The 17,981-nt window shown below is 39.5% G+C and overlaps 1 long non-coding RNA gene across 4 annotated transcripts in view; it reads left to right on the top strand.

Moving 5' to 3' along the window:
* LOC126874865 (uncharacterized) overlaps positions 1–16,346 on the top strand; it is a 34,255-nt gene extending 17,909 nt beyond the window's left edge. For all 4 annotated transcript variants that reach the window (XR_007693052.1, XR_007693051.1, XR_007693050.1 and 1 more), the window contains one exon: positions 16,255–16,346. This is a non-coding gene — a long non-coding RNA (uncharacterized LOC126874865). The remainder of the gene's footprint in view (positions 1–16,254) is intronic.
* Positions 16,347–17,981: the final 1,635 nt, after the last annotated feature.

Below are 17,981 nucleotides of genomic sequence, written 5' to 3'. Positions count from 1 at the left end.
CTAATTCGAAACTGTGAATGAAGCGAACCACGACCGCGACATATTAGCATAATACAGATAGATGGCGGACGCAACGGTGCAATTATATGCAATTAGGTTCGTCGATTAATAGTGATCGATACAGAATGGATTACCGTAATTATGCCTGATTATATACACTCCTGTACTGTGATCGATGTTTCCTCACTGGCCCATGTTAACTTACATACTTGTTTTTCCTCGTCTCGATAATTTACTCACGATCGACTAAGCTGGATAATTATTTAACAATTATTTGAGGATAATTACATTCGTTAGAGAAATTTCATCGATTTTACGCTTCGAGGGATGTTATTATAGCTCGCGAGAATCACACTCGTTCGACTGCGTATGTTTACGTATTTGATGAAAAGCTGGTTTTCGCGCGACAACAACAGCACTGCGTCCCAATTCCTCAATTTCAGGACGCTGATGCAGAAATTGCGAAAAAGAGAAAAATCTCCCCTCGTTCTTGTAACTTTTCAGGTAATTTTTCAATGACAGCGATATTACTCGACTGCCTGTGAGCCTGTTCCAACGAATAAACGTAAAAGAAGAGCAGCTTTCCTTTATTAACCTAGAGCAAAAACGTAGGAAAGAAGATTTATATAAAAGTCGTCAAAGCTTTTAAGGGAATATTTAAAAGTCACGAAAAACGTGTCTCCTTTTTATCGAATGAAAATCACATTTTACATCGATCTGATAGAAAGATAGAAAGAAATGAAGATCGTCTTTATTGGTCTTGCGAAATGATTATATATTTATACGTTTCTCAGATTCCAAGTAGATCTGTTTCAGTTTACTTTCCACAAAATTGGAAGTAATTTAGCATGAAATCGTTGAATCGATAGAATCCTTGAGCCAATAAGCCTCAGACTGTAGAGGATTTTTGACTGCCAACACGAACATCGTCCGACAGAGAAACGAGCGTTGGTTCTTATTGAAATACGTGTAATTTTATCTGCTACATTAGACTAGCCGCGTGTAGTGACACACATATATGAGTATGAGTGTGTGGAAGTATGTACGTGCGCAACATCTCGTAAAACAGATGAGACAAAGAGAGTGGTGAGACGCGTGCAAATGTATATCGACGAATATCTCGTAAATCACATATTGAATAAATCTGAAACTATTTTAATATCAATTCTAAGTGTAATCTAAATGTTCCTATACATTTATTTCGGCGATTAAGATCCACAATTCTCAACAGTTGTCCATCACGATAATGGCTGAAACTGATAGAAAGTATAGAAAAGTACATTGGATTTCGTTATTGTACGACGTTTGCTCGCCCGATCAAGCTCAGCCTTCCATTCAATTCCTTTTAATATTATTGCATGAAAATTCCAATTACTTAAGATCGCTCGATTTCGAAGATTACCTTCTGGAACCAGAGAAATTCATTGCACGTATGGTGTTCCTGGCAGGAGACCAATACAATGCGATGATAGAACGATTTATTTTTCCAATTGAACTATTCATCGACCAATTTTTCCGCTTCTTCCACATTTCAGAAGAATCGAGTATCTTGCGCTGCGTGCTGCATTGGTCGGAAACCGTGGTAATTGGACGAAATTGAAGCGTATTAGTACGCATTTCATTGCTCCCAGCAAGTAGAGAGCATCGGCTTTCGATCGTTTCCGCTGCAAACTCCATAGATTGCATTTCACTGCTTTTGAAGTTCGATTGTCTACGCGTCTGGTATTTGCAACACAGTAAACGTTAAACGTAAATAGCAACACGTTGTCACAGTGTAATCCGCTGCATCCACTGGAATCTACAACTATGTAACGTCAATTCACATGAGAGACCAGGCCACATACCACGAACAGGATGGCACCCAGATGTCTGCACATCCTTGGCGCGTACCCTCGATAGTCTTAAGTACCCACCAGGGATCTTGGAATTTTCATAGTTAAGGTCCTTCGAACCAAGCGAGTATCTCTTGCCTTAGATTTCCTTTTACGTTTATCGTTTACCACGTGTTAACGTGGAAAGTTGGTTTTCCTCGCATCTGGTATGTTCCGTTAGCAACTTTTTCGCGAGAGCGGCTGAAACCCTTCCTAGTCCACCAACCGTCTTATTATCCAATCGGAGACGGTGTCTGTTGCCCTCACTTCCTTAACCAAAATTGTCATCAACAAATCCGATAGTCCCGTGTTCTTAGACACACCTACCCCTAGCTTTTCTCAGACACAAGTATCGTCAGCAAAACTTCACTTATTCTGTGTCCTTAGAATAGTGAACATATCTTTACCGGTCTCTACCCGTATAACAGTCGCGTACTTAACGTATCGTTGTAACTAAGTTTTACATAACGTGGTTAGAGTGAATTGTGACTTATGTTAATTCAGTGTGTATTCCGTTTAACTAAAGTTTAACTAAAACAAAATTAATAGTTGCGTTACGACTCAGCTATTCTATTTCATTATCCAAACCTCAAGTTTACGTGACAACTACAGCGTTCTTCTAAGAGCTTTCGATAGTTGATTCACGCTCCTAGTAATATCAAAATTCTGCAAATACACTGAGAAATCCGACGCCTGATTCAAGACTTCTGCCAAGCGTCGAATCTGAGAACACAGGCCGAAGACGATCGATGCTTGGTTTTCGGGTTTGCTCGCAATTTTCCAGTCGGTTGAACAACGAAACGTTTCTCTGGATCGAGTTTAGGGTATCAGAGGAGAGGAAGGCGATGCTCGAGATAGTCTTGAGCCAGGAACGCTGTGCACAGTAAACGAGAAACAATAAGACGCCTCTTGGAACTATCTTCCCTTTTTGCCAACAAAGGACGAACGATTTCCCGCGAGTCGGTGAGAAAAGGGCCCATTGTAGTCCACGTCCGGGCCATTCCTAGCGAAAAGCAAACGCAGATGATTCGCAGGAAATTCCTTTTATCTCGGTCGATCGACGAAGCGCGAATTCGACAGAAAAAAATAAAGAAATTCATTTGACAAGGATGGAAAAATGACACGTCATTGTAGAAGAATTTCATTGACAGTTGGTGTCGCAGCTATCCATTGTTCGTGCTAAATACATCTTTCTTCGTTTTGTTTCAATTGTCTAAGGTCGCATCAACCATTCGCGTGGATTGTTAATGATTCAAGGCCAGGGTTTACAGTTCGTAGCAGGTTTTATGTCTAAATTCTTGTTTATTTACGGCTTTCGCAACGACCGATGATATTGTAGTATCGTGGACGAAAGGCCTAAGAGATCTCGGGCGAACTATAAACAATGTCGCTAGGAAGCCTAAGTGTCGACAGGCCCAACAATGTATCGTCGGTCCTTCGATCGAATAGTTTCGTGGAAAAGTCCTGCGTGACCCTGGCCACCAGCGGTTGCGGAACACGTGCGTGGCGAGGCTAAGACGAAAGACAAAGGGATGCTACGGAACAAAGACGAATTAACAGTGTTGGTTGAGAAGCCAGAGAGTGTGAATGGAGAAGTCAGCCAGTTGCTAGCGTCAGGTAAAACGACACCAACTCCCAAAACAAAGGAATATGAATTCGGCACGTAGGCATAAGATAAAGGAAGATCTAGAAGGGCTGGATCTTGATCGAGGCTTCAGTCTTTAGGTAACGGTCTAATCGCACGCTTGTAATCTTATTGTAGAACGAAGGTATCTCGAAGTCTGGTTCAAGAACCCAACATTTTTTTTATTATTATTTTCCTGTCATTTTTACGTGACAGATCCGTGGTGACGAGAGTTACAAATTGTTAGAATTTAATCTTAAACTTAAGATAAATAATCTGTGGAAGACAGAATGTTTATGTTGAAATAACATTAGGTGATATTTATTAAACAGAATTACAGAACCAAATGTATTTAAAATATAAGTGAGTGATATGGTGTAATTAACAAAGTGTGCAGGTAAAGAATTTATGGATTGTTGACAGTTGGCCAGTTACTCTCAGACTAACTGTACGTAGTGACCCATGGTCCCTTAAAAGATTTTCAACCCCACTTTCTATACAGTAGCCAGTATGAGCTATGTAAGTGTCCTGTTCAAATGCCTGTGTAGGTGTCTGTATAAGACTTGTAGCGGCACGCGAGCAGGACAAATTCAAATCCTGTTGTTGTTTGCAAGGAGTAATGAACTCCGAGCAAAACAATGTCGCCGCTACTTTCAACCGTCAAACGCAGTCGAGTTCAAATTTTTCGACTGTCCCCCGACCAGTATAAATAAACAAACGAAATGACGAGCGAAGAAGTTCAGCGATCGCAGTGTAAGCATACAGACGCATCAGACGTATATACGGAGTTTCTTGGGACTGCGCGTATTTATTTCGCGAAAGTTATTATATCTGGACTTGTGCTTAGTGTGTCAAATCAATATTATATACAATATATTTATTTTAAATAAATTGCTCACAAACAGTAATCTGTATTTCGTGACATCTAGTAAGATCTATCCTCTACAGACTATTTGCGTCTATGTGTGTAATATCGTTGTATTCCAACACAAATTAACTATCTAGTTGTCTTAATTATAACGCGTCATTGCGATTAGTTTACGTTAAACAACCATCGTTTCCTGTTTAACCAACATCTGTTTAATCCATTTATTGCAAATAAACTATAATTGTAGCAAAGATCCTACGATACATTTCACTGTCAGGTGCATTTTGTGCAGTTGGCAGATTGTTTTCTTCGTCGAGGAGATATTGGTGGCTGAGAATGAAAAATGTGCTCTTCATTATCGAAATTTTGGATAGGAAAGTCGATAGATGGGAGGAAGATTAGAAATCGATCGATCGTAGGGTCTCGAACGATCCATTTCTACAACGTAAATTGCTTCGCTCGTTGTAGCTGAATAATTCAGGGGTTACACTTGTTACTCGATGAAGGTCGACTGACGAAGTTGCGTGAAGTTGGTATAATTTATCCGCCGAAATCGATCGCAATTTAACGTGGCTGCGAAACTTCTCAATTGAATCGTAAATAAAGGCGGAAAGTCTGAAAATATCGAAAAGAGAATATTTCGACTGCGAAACTTCCCACCGCGAGCAGAGAAGAACGAAACTGAATTTTCTTTCGCTCGAAATAAGCTACGACTCAGCTTTTCGCCGATAATATGGAAAACTCGCACCGGGGGAATAGAAAAATTCGGGGCTAAAGATGGAGAGCCTTCAGTTTTGCCTAAAGATACTATAATACCTTTTTAAATATTCTTTTCGCTTATACTTGGCAAAAATAGGAAAAAGTAGAAAAAGGAGAATGTAACAAATTCTTGTAAGAAATGTTTCTAATCGTCTCGATGAAATTTTATATTTAGAAAAGCACCCTCGCTTCGAACTGAATTTAACAAACAAGCTCCAATTAAATCAGTTTGGTTTCCTTTAAAAACACATTTAAAACGTAATTACACTTAGAAGTAGCTTTAAACTGCACGCTCGAAGTGTATAATAAGAGACATTGTTCGCAGAACGAGCTGATAACGTATCAAGTGCAACGACGAAAACCTGCCTGTTAAATTAACTTCCAACTCGCTATAGCCATAGCCATCCACTCGAACTTGGTACTTTCCACGAAGCACCGTAAAAGTGGAAAAAGTAAAAGGAAGCGACACGATCGTCTATCGGCTTTAAACGTCGAAATTGAAACGACAGAGTTAGCCAGCGGGAAACGCGTCTCCACGGTGGCCTGTAATTACGCGTCGCGTATTCTGTCGCGGACTGTTCCTTCCTGAACAGAGAGAAACAAAAGGAGAAGATGCCAGGGACGGAGGAAAGAAAGGAGGAAAAGAAAAAACGATAAAAAGGAGAGTAATTAAGCCGAGAGTGTGGACCGCGTTTTCTCTGCTAGCTAAAACGAAGGAAGGTGTCAGAGCAATGAATGCAGGCGATTCACACGATGCAGCAGGCGTATACAACGTTGACGAGTTTCTAGCTTCTCTTATACTTTGATTAGTGGCATCGTTGGCCTCGACCAAAGAAACTTCCCACTCGGTTGGAGAGCGTCTTAACGTTCACGTTTTCGATGGTCGATCGCGAGATTTTCGCGGATCTTTGAAGGTCCGTGAAGATCGAAGCAGTAAAATAACACACACACACACAAAAAAAAAAAAAAAAAAATAAAAGAAACAAATTTAAGATGAAAAATAAAAAAAAGGAACTTAATTTTTTTCTAACATCTGGTTTACTACTTGCTTCCGAGCTCTAAGCGTGATTTTTCAAGACTGACTCTTACAACTCGACTTCCGATCGGATTCGGTTATTTTTCTTTTGTCACCCCTCAATATCCTCACTATCCGCGCGTTTGTTAGGCGTCCGCGACCGTTGCCACGCACGCCTTCTTCTAGGACATTTGGCGGAAGGACCGTTGGGATATCGATGGCTCATTAGCCACTTCGGCGATATACAAAGTCACCGAGTGCCGGTCGTGACACTCTTCGTGAAACGTGAGAATATTTATTTATTTATTTATTTACTCATTCCATTGGCGACAAATTCTATTAATAATACGAAGAGAAAAGATACGCGACTGAGTAAACAATCAATAATTACGACGTGGTGTTAGATGTAAATGCCCAAGAAATACTCTCGATATTCAACAAAAAAGTTTATTAAGCAATTAACAGTCAACAATCAACAATCACGCTTCTCGAATGTGTTCGCTTCGCTGTTCGAAACGGAATGAATCTTTTGTTCAAAACCGAACGGATTCTTTTCTTTGTTGCCTCCATTACGCACGCGTTTTTTTTTATTTAGTTGTTTACATTCACAATTTGTCCAATTTGGACATTCGGTAGAATTTTTTGGCTGTTTGTACCCCAGCGGGGCACGATCTTCGTGTTTGTTATGTTATATCTTTTATGACGCGTTTGTTAGATGTCCGCGACCGTTGCATTCTTCCGAATATTCGGCGGAAGGACCGTAGGGATATCGATGGTACATTAGCCATGTCGGCCTTACGCTTTGATGGTATAGCGCTTTGTGTCGCCAAGCAGTCTGACAGTTCCGTCGTCGAGTGCCACCACCACAATTATAGTAATGCAGTATCGTGGACACAGATTGCCTGAGAAATATCGGGTGACCCATAAATAATGTTGCGAGAAAGTTAAGTGCCGACAAGTCAAAAGGGTCTGGAAACTTCAATGTGTCGTCGGTCCTTCAGTCGAATAGTTCGGCGGAAAAAGCCTATGTGACCATGGCCGTAGACGGTTGCGGAACACGTACGTGGTGGGGCTATGAGAAAAGACAAAGGGACGCTTAAGGGAGGAAGACGAATTAACAGGCGGTCGTGAGTCGAGAAGTCAGCGTTGTCAGGGTTGTCAAGAAGGATGGTCAGCGTGAAAATAGAGCGTTGGGACCGTTGTGACGAGACGAGTGAGTGACGAATGATGACTGCGTATATCGTGCTTGATTTTGTGTTGACGTGAACGATATTGAAACAAACCAAACCTACTAGCACTATATTATGTTTTCCCATAATAATTACTAGGAACCTGATAGTGAAAGGTAATTCTGGCTTGAGTGCAATTAACAGAAAATAATTTAAATACAAACAAGTACTTAAATAGACACTTAAATACCAAGAGTCGCTAGCTAACAAAATAAAAAAGAGAAGCAACGAGACGTACAAGATTTAAAGCGACGTAGGAGCTCGTAGGAGTTTAAGTAAGCGAGATGATGGCAGAATAAAGATCGATGGATGTATGTACACTATGGCATGCAGTATCGTACGGTTGGGACAGCTAAAACAACTATGCAATGTACGATTCTATTTACCGAATGTCCAGCTGGACAAATTCTAAAGTACAAATTACATAATAATAATAAAAAAAATGTACGATTATGTTCGACTCACAATAGTTCAGAATTATTCAAGTACAAATGGTATTCAATATACTTTCTGTAATATTACTAGAATATTTAGCGAACGAAACAAATTTTTCAGTTTCGTGGATTTCTTCGTACAATACGATTCATTCGTAATTCACCGTAGACAAATTCGCAGAAATCGCTGAATTTTTATTAGGCGTCTCTTAAAAATGCCTTCCTTGGTATATTTAATGTAATTTTAGTATTTTTTTTTTATTATTTAATTTCTATTTTACAATTTGTCCAACCGGACATTTGGTAAATTTTTCTAACTTAATTGCTAAATAACGCGCGAATGGCTACTCCCAGCGGCATATCATCTTCGAGATTTTAGTATTAGAACATAATTCATAGGAAGACTTTTTGGAGTAAGGTTTCTCCCAAAAAATTGTTGCTATTGTACCTGTTCATTTAGAGTACTTGAAGATACTTTAGCGTAGTGAATTTACAATATCTGTTGTTAGAATACTTAGTTAAAAATACTACAGAATATAATATGTATATTTAGACCAAGGTTAGGTTTTAAACGCTGTCCTTGGCGAAAACCACTGTATGTACCTGTTTGTACAATTATGGAATCCTAAATATAAGTATTTGGCAACGTTATGTCATGTTAATATAACTAAAAATCTCGAGATTTGCCAACAAAATATTTTTAATACGTTCCTTTCCTATTACGCCTCTGTTTGAAAGCAGCTTCTTTTCCCATTTTACAATAAAACTCCATTAATTTTTGAACTCGATTCTCCAGACATTGACATCACTTCGCGCGACAAAAATTCCTCAAATATGTAGATCCAGCGATTCGTAAACTGAATATTCGATCATGCTTTCGAAATACGAAGGAGAAACGAAGTTTAGTAAAGTGGCGTGCTTGAAATTTACAAGCAAAGCAGATTCGACCGAGAAAAACATATCAGCATGGAATAACAACAGCTGTAATAAAAGATGAGAGAAGTTGGCGCTGGAATTTTGAGAGACACAAAATGAATTTTGATATCTCGCTGCGCGTCGCGGTTTCAGTTTACCTGCAGTTGATTTGTCGCTATTTTGGAATGTCATTGCGATATCGTAGATACATGTCATATACATATTTCTATTTCAAACTTCTTTCCAAACGTTTTTATATGTTTAAAATGCTAAAAAGTAACATTTTTCATCGTGTATTTATGTCCAGAAAATTATTAAAAATGTGATTTATTCAGATTAGATTTGAATTCGGCGGAAAATTTGAAATTTGTATATTGGACAATTTTTTTTTTACAACTTGTAGATTTTTACTCAAAAGTTAACCTTCTTTGAATTAATAAAATTAATTTACAATATGTTTGTAGCTACATAGCAGCTAAATATTATTTTCATTAATATGTAATTGATATAGATAAATTTCTACACATCAATAATTTAAAAAAGTAATAATTTATCAAAAAAAAAAAAATTTATCGATATAATATAATCGATACATCAGAATCAGATCTCGATCGAATAGTAGATCGTATCTTGAAACTTAGCTCACGTTGTACTCGGAGATAAAGACATTTTCGGGGCTTCGATAATTTTCTAAAGAAGCTTATTCCACTGGCTTGTTCCATCTAAATACATTTGACTGTGAATGTAGTAGCTTTTCTTCAACAACTAGGGCCATTGAATTAATCATAAGTACGCAAAGCAATTACTTGCACTTCAATGAAAACAAGGGAACAACGATATCACACAACTACGGTTCTAACTAGGAAATACGGCTAACTGAGCTTCTGTTTGATAATTTGTATGTACAATATGCGATATATGCCTGTGCAATTGTGGCGAGCATTCAAAATTGCCGTATAAACGCGGCAGCCAATAATTAATTGCTATTGGTAGCTTTGTTTCTGACCAAAATTATAGATGTTGGATTAAAACGTAGCAATTTATTGATAAAATTATACGTGAAAATATTTGAAAGAAATCATAAAGAGAATTTTATCATTATCAGATTATATTTAATCATAATCAGAATTTTAGAAATTCTAAAATTCTAAATTTCAAGAAAGCTTCGTTTAAAAAAAGATAATTGTTAATCCTCTACAAAAGCTGCAGGTAAAACTATTTCGAATTTTTTCGTTTCACCTTTTATATAAATTGCTAGAAAGTATGACAGAATAAAAAATTATAGCCTAAAATTGCGTTAGAAAAATACGAATGTTCGGAAGATACGAAAATGAAACATGTCTGTCGAGAAGATGATTCCTGGCGTCTTAAGATATTTCGTGCAGACGCGATTCGTCAAGAAGACAAGGGAAAATTGTATATTCGCGGTATAAACACGAAATATTTATTAATACGAAACGTAGCAATTCGCTGGGGACAAGTGGGACAAGATACTCGTCGAGTAACAGTCCGCGCGGCCGTGTCGGATCGCGAGACAGCATTATGACATTCCATTTCTCTGGTAACGAACGTTAATTGAACGGCAAAATTGGAAACGCGAGCAACGAAATTGTATAATCGAATTACAGAATTCCCTCATTGACATGATTCGTGGGAAAAAGGAAAAAGTCTCGCTCGGATTAGTATCGTACACCGGTTTCGTCATTCGTATGCAAGTTTCGTTAATTACTTCATTAAAACTCTATTTTTAAACGCTACCAATAACATCCTGTTGTTCGTACTATAATTGAAAGGAGGACGATTATAAATGCGAGAACGAGTGGAAAACATCGAATAAAACTGTTTTGTACGAGACCTTTTTTTTAATCTCGTGTTCAACGTCACGCGCGTCTTTGAAGTTTATTAGCGCAGAGTCGTGGTGGCTAGCTATTCTTCGTCGCAGTTGCTCGTCGGCTCGTTGCGGACTGCCGCCACACCCGGATCGTGCTCGGTAATTTACATCGACGCTTGAAAAACAAAAGTAAAAGCCGATCCCTCGCGGAAAAGCCGCGGCGGTTTCTCGCGTCGCGTAGGCTCAGGTGTCTTCTTTTCGTTGCGTGTCGAGCGGATTACGTAGGTCGTGTTGTTGTACTCTTTTACTATCGTATTTAGTATGCCGCAAGTGTCGCTGATAGGTTGGTTCAGTGTTGGTGATGAGCTAGGAGTTCGTCCAGTTGTGCGAAGCCTCGTTTTCGAGAGAATTCCCTTTGAATATTTTAATTTTGTCATTCAACGTTCGTAGACGTAGAAATAAAATACACAGCGTTCTACCGAATTGATACCACGGCTGATCTCCGATCACCAATAATATTTAATATAACGTTTTTAATAACTTTTAATTCCAATATTCTGTGCACAAGTAGCTCAAATGAATAATTCTTCAACTAATCGATTAACGTTTCATACGATACATATCTGTTGGTTCCACACGAAGATAGTAAATAATTGCTTTTGATCGCTAATCTGCCATTCGTTCATATATTTCACCAATATTCATCTATCGATACTGTAAATCGAGCAAAGTTTTCATACGAGCGACAGTGTACGTACCTATTGGGTTGGCAACTAAGTGATTGCGGATTTTATCAATACAACCTGATGACAAAATCCGCAATCACTTAGTTGCCAACCCAATACAATCCCAATCGTTATATTACGCAAAATCTTCACAATACGTTGGATCGTCGATCCTACAAGACGCGTTAGCGAGTCAGAGTTTCAATTTCTTGGAAAGTAGTACTTCGTTGAAGAGATGGTACGTACGTACGTACGCGGACGATTAATTATATCGAAGCCCTGTAATTGCAGCGCGCTCTTCAATTACCGACCTCGTCGAACCCTCTCTGCATCGTTTCCCCATCGACGAGATGGTCGAGACCGCGTTGTATTCGTTCGACTCGTGCTTTGTACGTCTCTGGTCTACGAAATGAAGCCCAGAGGGCGTAATCGACACACTTTGTGCTCTGGTAATTTGATGATCCGCGCGAAACCTCGTAAGGATCAACGATCCTTTTCTTGACAGGCCCCAATGGCTGCTGTTCTCTGTGCTAGCGTTCTTGGTTTTCATCGATAAATTATGCTCGTTAACCTACCGCTAATTACACGCTAAACTCCTCCGTTTTCATTAAGCGGCCACCCCTGTAATCTTGGCGAATTTCACTTTGATCGGTGACTCGAACGACCCGTCAACTGGACGAGTAAAAAATTTATCAAAAGGCTGTCTTATCCGCTGCACTAGTTTCGCTTTTAATCCTCTGCGTCGCTACGTGATTTCGAACGTCTCGTGAAAATGTTGCAATTCCGTTGGGGCTGTAAAATTCAAACTCCATTGGTGCGCGTAGCGTTGGTTAAATAAACGCGCGTTAAAATAATTTTTCGTACTTAACGAGGTCGAGGGATGATATTGGCGACGTTTCTTTGAAATTGTTACAAGACAGGAGACTATTTTTTTTTTTTAATTTGTGTGATTCTGAATGATCGATTTAACGTTCTTCGTGCTAAATAGAGAGATGCGTCAATTTCAGTTGGAAGCAGAAGTAACTGAACGAACCGCTTGTCATAATCATTCACTATGCAATCTCCTGTCTGAAAGTTGCGGAGAAATCTCTCCGGACATCTTGAAAGTCACGCACTAAACGCAACTGTTTTTAACCAACCGTGCCACGAGATTCTCTGCCTCGTCTTATCGAAATTCCCCGGAGAATCCCGTCAAACGACACGACCAATCCGCTTTCTACGGCGCAACCGAAGTTCCAAGCGAAAATTTTGTCAGCCAGTTTCGCAGCTCCGAATACAGTTAAATTTCACGTACGAGAAACTTCCGCAAACTGTCCTCAACGTTCCCAGGTTTCATCTCCGAGTCAAGAAAATCCCATTGCCGATCTTTGGACGCAGGATCGTGGGATTTGTGTCTCAGGCGAGTGTTTCGCGTTTCGATATCTTCACACAGCCGCTTGCATCTCGTCAAAGTTGCGTGGGATCGATACCGCGAGACAGTGAGAAATAAATAATACACAGGGTGTATCGTGGAACGTTGGGACCCATTTCAGCGATAGACAGCAGGCACGAAAGCAATAAAAAGATTGGTACGAACGCGTGCTTTTTACAACCTCGTTGCAAAGTTGTAGCCATTTTTGTGTTTCAATAACCCACAACTGCTTACTTTCATAAAAGATGCTCGAAATGCTTAGCCTCGGCCTGCATGCACTTGTCGTATAAAAGAATTTCGCCAACTTACAAAATTTCCAGGTGCGTCTGATAACACAAATCGAGATAGCCATTTCGGGCACCTTCTGCGAGGGAAGTTGTCGATTATTGAAACATAAAAATGGCGATAAATTTGAAACAAGCTCAGATAGAGAGTACGTGTCTCTTTGTCCGATGTTCTCTCTAATCCCAAAGTAGGTTCGATATGTTACGATACACCCTGTATCGTAGTTGACAGATGCAAGTCTAATCATCGCGGAAGTTTTAGATGTTAAAGTAACATAGCGCTGGAATTTTGAGGCGTGTTATAACTGGACTAGGAATTTTTTATGCGTTGATGGGAAATTCCTAAGTGTAAAAGTACACTTTTTAAAAATGTATATAATATAAAAAATATATGAAGCTAAATAACTGCTTGCCCGCACACTGTTTGCTTCTATGACAACTTAGGTCTATTAGCCTCTGTTCGAACAGCCTTTAGGAGTTGAATCTCGAAAAATATATACTTCAGTTATTTTTATTATAAACTATAAAAAACAAAACAAAAAAATTTCTTTTATTCTATATTTTCGACCTCTTTTTTCGCGCAGAATCACCCCCTTTCCGCTTGTACCATCAATTACCAACCACCCTGTATTTTCATAGACTAATTCACAAAATACAATTAGAAAGACAATTACATACATAGACAATTACAATTACAACATACACGAAGATATTAAAATATTACGGTCTGCGTAATTTTTCAATCGTCCCACTGGATGACGGGATAAAGAATACTTAATTAGGGAAGTTAATGTGCAGGCTGATCTCGAAGAGGCCGAATTACTCGATGACCTATTTGCATCGACACCGTGTCACGGTCGATCAAACGTTTCTAGATGACTTGTGCTTTCGGTTAAGTATAGTCGACGGCGATCTTTCGACGTCCACGATCCCCTCGCTGTGAAATTAAACGCGTCGAATCAAGGACGCCAATGCATCCCCCTTTTTCTTTGCCAGAAGCGCGCCGGTTCCTCTGCTTTTCTTCCATTGCAATTTTTTCCAACGTTCCACTAGAATTCTGTTGCGCAAAAAAAGAGGTTAAAATGGATGATTCCGGTCTTTAGTTCAGTTCTGGTAAACGATAGTTCCTCTTTGCTCGGATCTAATCGAGTTTTTTTAGTCGCTCGAAGCGCCATTAAACTCTCGTCCAGATGTAATTATTTGGGGGAAACCTGGCTGCAGGAAATAGAAAAAATTTCGTGTTTTGAAAATAAAAGGAAAAATTCAGCTAATGGCTCTCTTGTTCAGAAGGTTAATGGAAATTTCTAGGAATTGCCAGTTTCATTGAAATTCTTGTTACGAATGATTCGTCGTGATCTCGAAGTGTCGAAGTGGAATGTAATTTTTGTAAACGATACATGCAAGCTGCGTTTCCAGCAAACAAAATTTTCTCTTTTCTTCGATGCTTTTAATACCGGACACTCGACTCACGCTTTTAGAATTAAAAACACAATTCTTTTAATAATAAAAAGTAACGAGCATTTCCATTATGTGACGAAGAGTATTCCATTTCTGTTTTTCCATTTCCCACGGCAGTAACTTCTTTTTTTCTTGTCTGCTGCGACGAATTTTATAATCACAGTAATTCAGCCTTCGAATCGCCTTTCTAACGATAAGACTAGAAGCACGAAAATAATAACATTTTCAATTTCCAATAGAGAACGTTTTATTTCTCTTCTTTATACACTTGTTTACCTTCTTATAGGATCTCACGTTGAAATTATCGCGATTTATCTCTCGATCCACGATCCTGTAATTAAACAACAAATTGTTCTCGATTTCCTCGTACAGTGGAAACTCGATACGTTCGACTAAACGTCAGCATTAATGTATCATGTACGCTATTGAACTGGCAATTGAAAAACAAAGTATCGTCGCTTGTTACAGCGTAGTTATGCAAATCTCGCGTGAGCACGTTCAGTACTGACGTTTTAACGTGGACAAAAACGTGTTTCGATCGTCTGCGAGGAGAATCGAGATTCGTTCGTTAAGAGACGCTGGACACGGTTTTGTGTTGCAATAAATAATTTCTCTTTGCATCTGACATTAACGAGCGCTTGTCCGTCTGTTTAATCGTTATCCGGTGTTTCAATGATGTTCGTAGGAGGAATAATCGTTAGGAACGAGAACGAGTTGCCTTCTGATGTAACGATCTTGTTTCGACGGAACTGCGTAGTCGGAGGGAAACAGAATGAGAAAGAAGTTGGGAATTGTCTGAAGGAACATTTCGCAAGTAGACAAATAACGCTATAAAAGTATCGTGTTTCGGTAGAAGTTTGAGCAAATTTTGTGTCTCACTTTCAGGCCGATTAGAAACAAAATATAGCGCCGATTAAAAATTATTACGAAGAAATTGTTGCATGGAAGATGGTGTGTAGAGACTCGAGCTTCGGCGAAATAGCGAAAGAATCTAGTGAAATTATAAGAGACAAGAGAAACGAACAATTTTAACAGATGGTCATGGAAACTATTTCTGGAAAAATAGACGATGAAAACGCGATGAAACGTGGCACACAGCATTGGTAACCAGTAGGAAGAAAGGGCTGGCATAAATTTATGCCAAGTCAGCTGGTGAATTGAAAGAGTTCCATTTAACCCTTTGTGAGATGATGAAATTACGTGACCTGTCGAATTCTTCCGATAGCGCGTCTTTGAAGACACCGGAAAGAGATTGTCACCAAGAGATTGGGTGTCAAAATTATCTCTAATTTGATTAAATTTCAAAAGAAAATCCGCGATTCGTACACATCGCAATAATTTGATACGACAATCGGAATTTCCTGGAAATTCTCCACTCAAAATCCTCTGTGTACATAAATTTCTCCTTTTCTTCGTAAAATGATAGACACAAAATATTCAAATACATATACAATGTCTCACTTCCCACTCATATCCATTTTTACAAAGTTCTAAGAAAAACTCTGAAATCATCTTGCCAAACGATAATTTCAACGTTCCTTCTCCTCCAAAAAAGCACCTTCTACTTTTATCTTCGATTACCGTAGACGACGTAGAATCATACGTTCTATGAAATGTGACACTTTCGCGAAAAGAATCCGCATAGCGTGTCGCCTATTAAAAATTAATCGACACCTTTCAATTTATCACCACGGCATGAAAATCCTGGAAATCCCGAAAATCGCTGTAGATGCATCGTTTTCAATTTCCAACAAAATCTCTTGCAAAGGGTTAGAGACTCGTAACCTCGGTCAGTTTCACTGTTGAAAACGTCGCGTTTACGATGCGCAGCTTCTCCTGACCGGATGCCAGACGAAACGACGGGCATCCTTTGCACAGAGATCAGCCATGTCTGTTTCGTAGCGAATCGGAAGTTCGCAGCAGAGGTTTCTGAGCTAGCCGACGTGGGATTATATGAGTGATGCTTGCTCGGAGAGTCGTAAAGGACGACGAAGAGATCGCGTTCTGGTGACGTAACGCGCGACACGCTGGAACATGAGCAACCTACAGGTACCGGAGCTTCGGCTTCCGGCCGGCGATGGCGGTGGTTCGACCGGGTCAAACAATAAAGGCACCGCGCCTCTGTTGCTGGTTCCCCAGACCAACGTGCCCAGAAGAAGGCATTCGTGGATATGTGGGTGAGTTTCTTTGGGAATTTTAATTTTCCAGATTTTCCATTTTCCGCTGTAAATTTGATTCGCGAGATCGATATTTGCATAATTAGTTTTTGCTCGTTCCGCGGATTTATTAATCGGTTCTTGTAGATAGCGTTCGATAGTTGAGTTTATCGGTTAGATCTTTTATCGATTGATCTTCCATCGGATAACATTGTTTCCTTTCGAAGTATAAAATCTGCAAATTCTGTCTTGGAACTCACGTTACGAAGACATAGAAGAAAAATATTTCTTTTGTCGATATCACCAGTCGTTTGAAAAGATTCTATGGTACATGCGTCTTGGAGAAATACACGATTCGCATAAAATCATCGACAGAAAGAATACCAATGCTTTTGAATCACTGGAATCGTCAGAATCGTCGATACGAACACCTCGACCGTACATTGCCCGATTATTATGCAGATCTGCCGAGGCTGAGGCCGAGGTAAACGGTTTCCTCTGCGTCTGTCAAGGGAAATTGGATTTGCGAGACCCTAGAACGAAAAGAATTCTATAGAGACCGATCGAAGTTCCCTTAGAAATCCCTGATTTCAGTCCTGAATACATAATGCCCCGAAAATGAATGTTTATGATCAAATTATCAATTTTCTGCTTTTCATCGCTCCTACGCGAGCTTAGGAAAGTATTTCAACGCTCGCCATAGGAAAGCTTTAGGTTAGAAAATTTGTAATTAATAGGCCGAAACAAGAGAGAAACTTGGATAGGCGAAGAGGATCGCAAGCCAACGAGCAATTCTCGAGGTTAGGATAAATCGTCGGTGACACGCGTATGGTAGTTGCAGAGCATTAAAACGTCGTTTCGAGGCAATTAAAGCGGGATTTAATCGAAACTGTGCATAGCAGGCTGCAGTGGAATTAGTTGAAATTATGTGAACTTCTGCACCACTCGAAGTTAACGATACAAGTTTCCATGTATACTATGGTCTTTTAAACGCTATAGGCATGTATAACAATCTTTTTGCACTTTGGGAAATTGTTTCTTGACTCTAGCATTTTCTCCTAACCTACGTTAATTTAATTTTCGGTCTTCGAGTTAATGTTCAAGCTGTCTAATTTTAGAGGGTGGCTTCATCCCTTAAATTTGGGTTAGCGTGATCGAAAGGAAGAACGTATATAGAGCATTTTCGGTTGTTATCGCAGCCAAAGTTTTATTCAAAGGAAAGGCAGTCGTTTCCTTTCAAGCAACGAACCAATTCCATCCTTTCGTCACTGTAAATTCACTCTATCGCTTTGATCGCGGTTAGAGTTAAGTCATTGAATTTCCTTTTCCGTGCACCACCACTTTTCCTCCCACCAAGATTAATTAACAGCCCGATCCCTTTTCCATCAATCGCACGAACCT

The sequence above is a fragment of the Bombus huntii genome, chromosome 16 (assembly GCF_024542735.1).
Source record: "Bombus huntii isolate Logan2020A chromosome 16, iyBomHunt1.1, whole genome shotgun sequence".
Lineage (NCBI taxonomy): Eukaryota > Metazoa > Arthropoda > Insecta > Hymenoptera > Apidae > Bombus > Bombus huntii.
This window is presented reverse-complemented; position numbering and strand designations above follow the sequence as displayed.